Below are 11,521 nucleotides of genomic sequence, written 5' to 3' on the forward strand. Positions count from 1 at the left end.
GCTCAAGGAAAGAAGTTTTTGTTGGATGGTCTTGTCCGTGCATTTAGCAATAAATTGGTCCCTGACCAGCTGGTCACTAAACGCCTGAAATTGGCAATCAGCTGCAAGTTTTCTCAGTGCTGATACAAAGGTATCCACGTCTTCACCAGGATTTTGTTCTCTTTTGAAAAACTTGTGCCTAATAACGACTAAACTGGGTTGTATGTCAAACCTCAGTTCCAATTTTTTTACTGTTTCGGCATACTCATCAATCTCTTCTCCTTCTTCCAATACCAAGGCAGGAAGATATTTAAAAACAGATCTCCCTTCAAATCCTAGGGAATGGAGTAAAATATTTTTTTTTCCTTTCAGGACGGAAGCGCGCTGCACCAATTGCTCCTAAGTACATTTCAAATGCATCAAACCAATTTTTCCATGGAATTGGAGGGTTACCCGGTGTTTCCAAAAAAAATGGAGGTGGATTCACAGACTGCATTCTTAAAACAGTATAAGTGCAGAAGGTAAGTAATATCACAGGTGTGTGATGCAGAAGAAAATGAAGGCTGAAGAAACCCAGCAACAGTTTTTACTTAACCTTCTTTACTTTTATGTCTGTATCAATATAAGAGCCACAGCAGCCCCAAAAAAATAAATTAAGATAAACTGTCAAAATTATCTTTCTTCTTAAAATCAAAGTGCAGTACCTCTAAATTCCATGAGATGGCAGTGTTGGCCAAAAAATTCAAAGTAACTGCTTCAGTTCTTCAGATTTTATTACAAAACAGGAGGCTCATATTATGCTATTCTTTTCATGCTTTATTTTAAACAGCAGCCAAGAAACTACAAATCCCAGAATCCCTGGGAAAAAACTACTAAACTGCGTCACAATGGGTTCCACCAATCACACAACGAGCCCCATAATAACTGTCTTGACAGAGCAACAAGCCCTCTTTTCTTGCTGCTCGCAGTCAAGATAAGTACACTGCTCGCATTTCTATGTATTTCGTCTATCGCATTTGTTTGTCTATTTGATGTTTATTTACTTTTACTTATGGTTATATATATATATATATTTCTTTGTGTTCGTTTATGTTAGGGTTTAATTATCCCCTTGTAGGTTGTTTTTCTTTTAAAACGCGCTCTCGCGCTCCATTGCGCATTCCGCGCTGGCAGGCGACTGTCAGAGCGTTCGGTGAACGTTCTGACAGCCGCGCCTCAGGCAACGGCATTCCCCACATTCTTCTCACACGCGGCAGGCACAGCGTGTGTTTCAAGCTCTCGGCTCACCTTACGAGCGTCGGACTCGGATTCTTCCCCTTCATTAAAGCGGCTACAGCGTGCTCAGCTGTTCACGCTTGACTGCCGCTCCCATTTATTGATTTCTGCAGGAAATTCCTTCGCCCTCCACACGCTTTGTTGTTCCAAGCGCGTTTTTTCTCTCGAGGTTAGTGGCAACTCCTCATACCCTCGACCAGCCCCCAAACCAATTAACCCTTTCCAATTATTCCCTTTAGTTTGAACAGGAATATTCCTGTTTTTTCCTCCTTCTTATTAAATTTAATACCGTTTTTTCCCTAATATGTCAGAAGACGACCAAACCCAGTCCATTAAGGACAACTTAAAATCCTTTATTAAGGATTCAGTCCAACACGCTGTGTCGGTGTCTATGTTGGACGTTTCAAAAAATTTGGAAGCTTCCATTTCGAAAATGCTTCATGCACCCAAAGTTATTCCTCTTCTCAGAGGTAAGAAACGTGTGTCCTATTCTAAGGACAGTTCAAAAGGCGTTTCTCATAAATTTGGCCCTCCAACCCGAGAGGCAAAATCTTCAGGTCTCCCTTCTTCCCCCCTTAACATCCTTCATTTGCGGGACACGGACAGTGATGGGGATGATGATGTCTTACAAGACACTGTAGATGATGATTATCTTGCTGGGCCTCCGGAGAAAAGGCGGAAAATTTCTCCTCATGAGTACTCCCCTCACTTAGTGCCCAAGGATCTGGTTGACCCGGTTGGCGAACCCTTGTTTGACCCTACTTCCATCCATCATCCCAACTCCTCTGAATGGTTCCCCTCCGATCATGTTTCGGATTACGTCTCTTTCTATCTCCGACACCCCCTGGATAAATCATCCAGAAATAAATTGAAATCCGAATGTCCCAGACCTTCCCTTCCCTGTAAAGTTACAGATACCCCGGCCATTGACCCCAATATGCTCCTTTTCTTTACAAAATTTGGTAAAGATCCCAAGAAGGGAGTGGACCGAGCCTGGTCAAATTGCCAAGACAGACTCCTAGACTTGGTGGGGCCCCTCACCAGGATTTTCGACCTTGCTGAGGATGCCAAATCGGAGGGCTCACAAGTGGATCCCGACACCCTCTCCAACTGGGCCCAACGGGCAATCTGTATGTTGGGCAACGCCAACTCCTACATTTCCCAGGAACGTCGTAAAAGCCTCCTCCTAAGGATTGATCCAAAACTCAGCACTCTTGCTTCCAAGGAGGAAGGCCTTAATGCTGATGGTCTTCTTTTGGAGACTCTTTCATAAAAGAGATGGGCAAGTACGTCTCTACTTTTAATTCTCTGGACAAAGCTCATTATTCAATGAAGAGAATATTTTCCAATCGGGTTTTTGGAAGGGCCGGCAGAGGAAGGAGCCGTTTTGCCGGCCGCTTCTCGACAAGAGGTCAATCCCTCAACAGAGGCTCCTACTCCCAGTCCAACCAGCTTGAAGTGTATCAAGGATACAAGCCCCAATTCTACCCCCGGAGGTTCCGCGGCGGCCGCAACAGGGGTTACAGAACTAAAGGAGAACAGCTTGCAGGTAAGAACTTTCAGTTCTGGCCTTCCTCCAGTAGGAGGCAGACTAGCTTTGTGTTTAAACGCTTGGTTGTCAATAACTTCCGATCCTTGGGTAATCCAGACCGTCCAAGGCTATTGCATAGAACTTTACCAGATTCCTTTTCAACCCTTTCTTCGTCGCCCTCTTCGGTTTTCTCACGATCAATCTCGCCTTATTCAGGTCGAGATACAGGATTTACTGTCAAAGCAAGCGATCGAAGAAGTACCCTTCGACGCTTCAGGGTTTCTCAGCAATATCTTTTTGGTTCAAAAGAAAAACAAAAAGCATCGCCCAGTCATAAATTTGAAGGAATTCAACAACTTTGTAGTGTATCATCACTTCAAGATGGAAACTATTCTCCATCTCAGGGATATCCTTCTTCACAACGACTGGTTAGTCCGCATAGATCTCCAGGACGCATACCTCTCAGTACCGGTACACCCTTCATTCAGGAAATTCCTCCAGTTTCAGTGGGAACATACTTTCTTTTGTTTCAAAACTCTTCCCTTCGGACTTTCTTCTGCCCCTTGGTGCTTCACCAAGGTACTCAAACCAGTAGTTGCCTTTCTCAGGGCTCAAGGGATACGTCTTATCGTCTATCTCGACGACTTCCTATTGATGGCTCAAGACAAGTCTACCCTGGCAGTCCATCTAAAAATTTGTCAGGACCTTCTTTCTCAATTGGGATTCCTTATAAATTTCCAAAAGTCAGCTCTGGTTCCTTCTCAAACTCTCGAGTTCCTGGGATTCCTCGTCAACACCACCGAGTCGATTCTCCAGCTTCCCCAAGACAAAGTTTCTTTGATAAAGAAAGAAATTCGTCATGCCCTGTCTCTTCCTTGTACTTCCCTCAGGGCACTGGCTCGTCTTGTAGGACTCCTTTCCTCTTCCATCCAGGCCATATTTCCAGGCCCTCTTCATTACAGAGCCCTTCAGAGGCTCAAGATCCGACACCTTCAACGGGGTCTCTCATATTCAGATCAGGTAGTTCTCGATGCGGACTCCAGGGAAGAACTCACATGGTGGATGAGTCATTTAGACGCCTGGAACGGGAGAACAATTTTCTCTTCCGCCCCAGATCTTGTCTTAGAGTCAGATGCAAGTCTGACAGGATGGGGCGCAAGATGTGGTCCACACTCGACTGGCGGACCATGGTCCATTCAGGAGTCGTCAATGCACATAAACTGTTTAGAGATGCTTGCAGGTTCCTTTGCCATCCAGTCCTTTACCAAAGACAGGGTAAAATGTTCCATTCTTCTCAGAATGGACAATCTATCGGCGGTAACTTACATAAACCGCCTGGGCGGGACTCGGTCCAAGCCTTTAGCTCTCTTGGCCAAAAGTCTTTGGGAGTTTTGTCTTCACAAAAATATTTCGGTCAGAGCGGAATATCTCCCAGGCAATCTCAATGTGGTGGCCGATTGGTTTTCAAGGCACTCCCACGACTCAAGCGACTGGCGACTTCACCCTTCTATATTCAAGCATCTTTCTTCTATCTTCGGGACAATGTCCATAGACCTCTTTGCCTCAAGACTCAACTCCCATCTTCCCAAATTCTTCAGCTGGAGACCAGATCCCTTAGCTTTAGCTTCCGACGCCTTTCTCCAAACATGGCCTCCTTCTCTGCTGTATGCCTTTCCCCCCTTCCTCTTTATCGCTCGGGTCCAAGCACATGTCCGCTGCCAGGGCTCCTCCCTCGTGTTAATTACCCCATTCTGGCAGTCTCAACCTTGGTTTCCGACCCTTCTAGAACTCTCGTCAGATCTTCCAGTTCTGATATCCCCGTTCCCAGACCTTCTTCGGAATCCCCAGGGACATCCTCACAACCTCATAATACAAGGTTCCCTATCCCTCATAGCTTGGAGAGTTTCGGGGCTTCCTGGAGAACCCCAGGAATTTCGCAGCAGGCTGTCCAGTTCATCCAACAATCTTGGGCTCCGGGTACCTCAAAGGTCTATCGAGCAGCTTGGTCAGTATGGTGCAGCTGGTGTATGGACAGGGATTCCAATCCCGTTTCAGCTGATGTTACCTTAATTGTAAATTTTCTAGCTTCCTTAGCCTCTCAGGGCAAGGCGTATCGTACCGTCAATACTTATAGATCAGCAATTTCTTCAGAACACGTCAGGGTGGATGGTAGACCAGTGGGAGAGCATCCCTTGGTTTGCCGTCTACTAAAAGGAATACGTTTTTCCAAACCCCCAACTCCCAAATATAAGTCTATGTGGGATGTGAATTCCGTCCTCCGCCTTCTTCTTTCTTGGCCCGATAATTCGGAACTTTCGTTAAAATTTTTGTCTGCAAAAATCACTATGCTCCTCTGTTTGGTCTCTATCAAACGAGTTTCGGATGTTAAAGCTCTGGACGTTTCCTCCTTTCATTTTTCTGCCTCTGGTGTGTGTTTCAATGTGGCTAGGCGTACTAAGACTAATTTGTCTTCCGTGCTTTATCCCTTTTTTCCCTCCCAACCTAAGTTGTGTGTGGCTAATTGTTTAAAAACGTACGTTTCACGAACTGCAGATCTCAGGACAACCTCTTCTTCCCAGTTGCTGATCTCCTATCAAAAGCCCCACAAACCTGTCTCATCTCCTACTTTAGCCCGTTGGCTCAAGTGGCTGATGAATTTGGCTGGTGTCCCTATCGACATTTATGGTGCCCATTCCGTTAGAGGAGCTACGGCTTCTAAGGCCTTTTTTGCTGGGGCTAGTTTACAGGACATCCTTAGATCTGCAGATTGGTCTAATGTCAATACGTTTAGAACGTTCTATTGTAAACCGGTTGACCATCCTATGCAAAATGTTGTTTCTTTGCTTTGAACAAGCATAATATGAGCCTCCTGTCTTGTAATAAAATTGAGATTTTCCTAGCCTTGGTGTCAGAAAGGCTAGATTTTATTAAAGACAAGGAGGCGAGTATTATCCCGCCTCTTCTAACCCTCCCTCTTCTTTTATTCTAGTTGCCTCAACTGTAACCAATAGCAACGCTACCGTCTGACCAGCTTCCTTCAACTCCGCCTTCTGGACCTTCTCCTCAACCAACGGGATCTTCACAGAGTTTTCCCTTCCTCAAGGCCTTCTGTTTAGACGTCCTTTCCGCATTTTTGACTCTTTATGGTCTACTGCTGTTTTTCTCGCATCGTTCTATTGACTGACTTTCGCAAGAAAAGAGGGCTTGTTGCTCTCAGTCAAGACAGTTATTATGGGGCTCGTTGTGTGATTGGTGGAACCCATTGGGACGCAGTTTAGTAGTTTTTTCCCAGGGATTCTGGGATTTGTAGTTTCTTGGCTGCTGTTTAAAATAAAGCATGAAAAGAATAGCATAATACTCGCCTCCTTGTCTTTAATAAAATCTAGCCTTTCTGACACCAAGGCTAGGAAAATCTCAATTGACGTTTCTATTATAAACTGTACTTCCTGCTTGGTTTCGACGAGGAAAATGGGTCCGATGCAGCGGTCTACTCGTTGCCAGAAATACTTGTAGTAAACATGACTACAAGTCTAAATAAGGTTAAACTCTTTTATTGAAGATGTAGACCGCTGCGATGTCGCAGCTACCGCCTCAACCATCCTCTTGACTCCGAGTTTCTCGAGCTCTCTCTGTCATGAGCTCAGGACGTAAAACGGGAGTCACGAGGACGCGGCATCACCACAGGTCTGGTTACCAAAATGTATTTATAAGTGCTGCCTTTAATGGCAGTGATTCCTATACTTCATAAGTATTAAGCAAAAATTACCAAATAAAAAGGAAAATCATCCAAAGAAAAATATTAACCCGAAACAACCAAGTAGAAAAGAAGAAAGGACGCAAAAGAATAGAAGACGTGAAGCTCACCTGCTGTTCTATTTTTGTAATTCACTCTTTTTAAGAGAGGGGTCACAGCGTATCACATGTCAAGCCCGCAGGTAGGGAAGGGTTAAAACCTCTAAAAAAAAAACAAAGCCAAACAAAGGCAGTTTCACCACTAGTTTGTAATCTTCAATGTTCCAGAAACTGCATATTATCATGAGTAAACGTAAAGATATATTCATTAAGAATCATCTACTCGTTGCTGCTGATGCCTAACTATGACTCAATAATGTACACTGCTAAACGAACCAGGAGGAGCCAACATCAGAGCCTGTGTGAATATATGTATATTCTGGGTCAATGAAAAATATGAATAAAGTGAAAGTACGATGGAAAAATATATCACATTCTCTGTGCATGTCTCCAAGTTAATACTTCTGTTTGAAATGCCTTTCGGAGCCCCAGAGGCCCAAGTTTGTAAAGGTAACACAAAGGCCATTGAAAGATGTAAAAGGGACATACTGGACTAAGATGTATATGCTTTCTAAATATATAACACGGAGAGTATAATGGTCATAAAATTGGGAGCGCATAACTAAACTTCTTACCTGACAGTAAAAAAGGCCCATTCAGAGCCCGAAACCAAATATAATCCATACACGCACAGTGAAGGATTCCTTAATCAGACTGCATTTACCTTTGAAGGTGAAATCCTGATTTACAGGGCGGGAGGATTTGACTACTACATGGCCTCGTAATCAAGAGCTTGCAGTGCGAGCGACGCACTAGTGTTAATTTCGCCTGCAGACGAAAATTCAAACACTCCCAACGATAACAAACCGCGTTTGTCTACGGAAGCCGGAAACAGACATAGGCAAGGGGTTGTTCATATGTAGACGCCACCAGGAGTTAGAACAGGCCGGCCATATTTAAAGGTTCAGAAAGCAAAACTTTCAAACGCAGTTCCTACAGTTACCCAAGGAACTGAACTTCTCACAGAACTGCTTTATCTATATAAGTAATCATTGTCTAAAATTCAAAATCCTCACACCTTCAAAAACCCATGTAATCCCTAAGAGTCGATAATAAGGATTGAAAAAAAGAGTTAAATATGAATGTTAAACAGTTCCTAGCAGGAGTGATAGCAAGGCGGCCATATTGAAAGATGGAACAGACCATTGCTTTATATTGGAGCTCCTAAATGGATCCACAAACAATTCTCCAGGTATATTTATAGTAACACAAACCTTAATCTTTGACTTTCTCTGTAATAAAGTCAGAAAGCCCCAAGGAGCGAGATGTTCCCAGTTTATCGCCACGTGTATCACAGATGGAAAAGATCAAGCCCACACAATTAGGATCTGTCCAGACACTAAATATAGGAGCCTGGATCCAATAAATAAATATGTATATCCTGTAAAGAAATAACTAGAGAGGAGCCATGCTCCATCCCATTCTGAACTAACTACATCCCTTCTATAGGTGGAAAAGTAACCAGGAAGGGAGAACGTCCTCCCTCTAAAGACACAGACTGTCCTTGAGTATTCTGGATGGGGGAGCCAAAACTTGGAGTCAAAGATGTCTGTCAAGACCAAGGTTGCAGATACTGATGCGACTGGTCCATCTGACGATGGAACCTCCCTCTTCCGCTGTTTTGTTGTCATCTCTGAGGGCGTTCTAAAGAAGTATTTGTGTCCTGTATAGTCTGTGTTCTAAGATGCTCGGGGATTTAGTCCCCGAGCATCTTACTTGCAAGAGATGTAATGTACACGTGTGTTGGTGAATATTGGTATATGTCGTGTGTGTACATCGACATGTGTTTTGTAATATCTGTAACATTTGATGTGCTCATGGGATTTGAAACATCATATTACTATCTTCCTGCATGGACACATGTTGGTATTTGACAAATGCATGCGTTGTCACATCAGTGCCACATGTGTTTCCGTATGTCGGAACACATGTGATGGTCATTTCTTACAGTCACTGATCTTGTGATACCGCTGCCCTTACTATTGTGCTAGTTTGCCTTTTGCTCAGAATCCATACCCATTGCCATGCCTGAGCCATTACAGTGGTACATGTGTGCTGCGATATGTGGCATATTTGTGCATGCCATCAACTAGGCACTCACATTTGTCCACATCATGTTTGTTATGATAGTCACAAACAGTGGCATACCACTGTGTAACAGTCTTGCAGTTTGGCATAGATGGCAGCCTACTCATCATCACAACTGTGTGAGTTTGTATGGCAACACAAACCCATCGTTGCATGTGATGGGGCAAGTTGATGGAGCTCCAGTTTACTCAGCCCCCTGTGCACATGCATCAGGCTCCTTACAATGTAATTCATTAATGTAGTGAGAGCAGTGCTGTTTGGGTTTGTTGAGCAGACACCTAGCCTCTTCATGATTGCTATTCAGCACAACTATGCACACTCCCCAGCAGACAGATGTAGGAAAGTACCATCTTGCCTGGCATGTTACCACCATTTTTACTGTATGTATGTTTGTTTTTGCCTGTGTCACTGGGATCCTGCTAGCCAGGACCTCAGTGCTCATAAAGTATGCCCTGTATGTGTTCCCTGTGTGGTGCTTAACTGTATCACTGAGGCTCTGCTAACCAGAACCCCAGTGTTTATGCTCTCTCTGCTTTTAAAATTGTCACTGCAAGATAGTGACTAATTTTACCAGTTCTGATTGGCACACTGGAACACCCTTATAATTCCCTAGTGTATGGAACATGGGTACCCAGGGTATTCGGATTCCAGGAGATCCCTATGGGCTGCAGCATTTCTTTTGCCACCCATAGGGAGCTCAGACAATTCTTACGCAGGACTGCCACTGCAGCCTGAGTGAAATAACGTCCACGTTATTTCACAGCCATGTTACACTGCACTTAAGTAACTTATAAGTCACCTATGTGTCTAGCCATCACTTAGTGAAGGTTAGGTACAAAGTTACTTAGTGTGTGGGCACCCTGGCACTAGCCAAGGCGCCCCCACATTGTTCAGGGCAAATTCCCTGGACTTTGTGAGTGCGGGGACACCATTACACGTGTGCACTACATATAGGTCAATACCTATATGTAGCGTCAGAATGGTAACTCCAAACATGGCCATGTAACATGTCTAGGATCATGGAATTGTCACTCCAATACCATTCTGGTATTAGGGGGAAAATTCCATGCATCCCCGGGTCTCCAGCATAGAGCCCGGGTACTGCCAAACTAACTTTCTGGGGTTTTCTCTGCAGCTACCGCTGCTGCCAACCCTCAGACAGGTTTCTGCCCCCCTGGGGCCTGGGCAGCCCAGTCCCAGGAAGGCAGAACAAAGGATTTCCTCTGAGAGAGGGTGTTACACCCTCTCCCTTTGGAAATAGGTGTGAAGGGCCTGGGAGGAGTAGCCTCTCCTAGCCTCTGGAAATGCTTTGAAGGGCACAGATGGCGCCCCCCCCTGCATAAGCCAGTCTACACCAGTTCAAGGATCCCCCAGACCTGCTCTGGTGCGAAACTGGACAAAGGAAAGGGGAGTGACCACTCCCCTGCTCAGCACCTCCCAGGGGAGGTGCCCAGAGCTCCTCCAGTGTGTCCCAGACCTCTGCCATCTTGAATGCAGAGGTGTGAGGGCACAATGGACAGCTCTCAGTGGCCAGTGCCAGCAGGTGACGTCAGAGACCCCTCCTGATGGGTACTTACCTTTCTCTGTAGCCAATCCTCCTCTGAAGGCCATTTAGGGTCTCTCCTGTGGGTATATCACCAGATAACAAATGCAAGAGCTCACCAGAGTTCCTCTGCACTTTCCTCTCCGACTTCTGCCAAGGATCGACCGCAGACTGCTCCAGGACGCCTGCAAAACTGCAACAAAGTAGCAAGAAGACTACCAGCAACATTGTAGCGCCTCATCCTGCCGGCTTCCTCAACTGTTTCCTGGTGGTCCATGCTCTGAGGGCTGTCTGCCTTCACCCTGCACTGGAAGCCAAGAAGAAATCTCCTGTGGGTCGACGGAATCTTCCCCCTGCCAACGCAGGCACCAAACTTCTGCATCACCGGTCCTCTGGGTCCCCTCTCATCCTGACGAACATGGTCCCTGGAACACAGGAGCTGGGTCCAAGTGTCTTCGACAGTCCAGTGTCCCTTCTGTCCAAATTTGGTGGAGGTAAGTCCTTGGCTCCCCACGCCAGACAGTAATCCTGTGTACTACATGAACTGCAGCTGCTCGGGCTTCTGTGCACTTTTGCACAACTCCCTTTGTGCACAGCTTAGCCCAGGTCCCCAGCACTCTGTCCTGCATTGCCCAACTCGCTGAGTTGGACTCCAATGTCGTGGGGCCCTCTTTTGTTGTTCTGAGTCGACCATCGTCCTCAGATCTTCTAGGTGCCTGTTCAGGTGCTTCTGCAGGTGCTGCCTGCTTCTGCGTGGGCTCTCTGTGTTGCTGAGCGCCCCCTCTGTCTCCTCCTCCAAGGGCGACCTCCTGGTCCTTCCTGGGCCCTGGCAGCACCCAAAATCCTCAACTGCGACTCTTGCAGCTAGCAAGGTTTGCTTGCGATCGTTCTGCGTGTAAACAACTCTGCATCCTCCAGCACGCCCTGGGACATCTTCTGACCAACGGAGAAGTTCCTGGCACCTTCCATTGTTGCAGAATCTTCGGCTTCTTCCACCCGGAGGCAGTCCTTTTGCACCTTCATCCGGGATTTAGTGGGCTCCTGCCTCCCCTGGACACTTGCGTGACTCTTGGACTTGGTCGCCTTCCTTTACAGGTCCTCAGGTCCAGGAATCCATCTTCAGTGCTTTGCAGTCAGTTGTCCTTGCAGAATCCCTTATCTTGACTTTACTGTCTCTCTGGGGGAATAGGGGAAACTTTACTCCTACTTTTCAGGGTCTTGGGGTGGGGTATCTTGGACACCCATAGTGTTTT

At 45.9% G+C, this 11,521-nt stretch overlaps 1 long non-coding RNA gene across 2 annotated transcripts in view; it reads right to left on the minus strand.

The window, feature by feature from the left end:
• LOC138297359 (uncharacterized) overlaps nt 1–7,425 on the minus strand; it is a 245,488-nt gene extending 238,063 nt beyond the window's left edge. For both annotated transcript variants that reach the window (XR_011204054.1, XR_011204053.1), the window contains exons 1-2: nt 7,302–7,425; nt 6,650–6,740 (exon numbers count right to left, since the gene is read on the minus strand). This is a non-coding gene — a long non-coding RNA (uncharacterized lncRNA). The remainder of the gene's footprint in view (nt 1–6,649; nt 6,741–7,301) is intronic.
• Nucleotides 7,426–11,521: the final 4,096 nt, after the last annotated feature.

The sequence above is a fragment of the Pleurodeles waltl genome, chromosome 5, assembly GCF_031143425.1.
Source record: "Pleurodeles waltl isolate 20211129_DDA chromosome 5, aPleWal1.hap1.20221129, whole genome shotgun sequence".
Lineage (NCBI taxonomy): Eukaryota > Metazoa > Chordata > Amphibia > Caudata > Salamandridae > Pleurodeles > Pleurodeles waltl.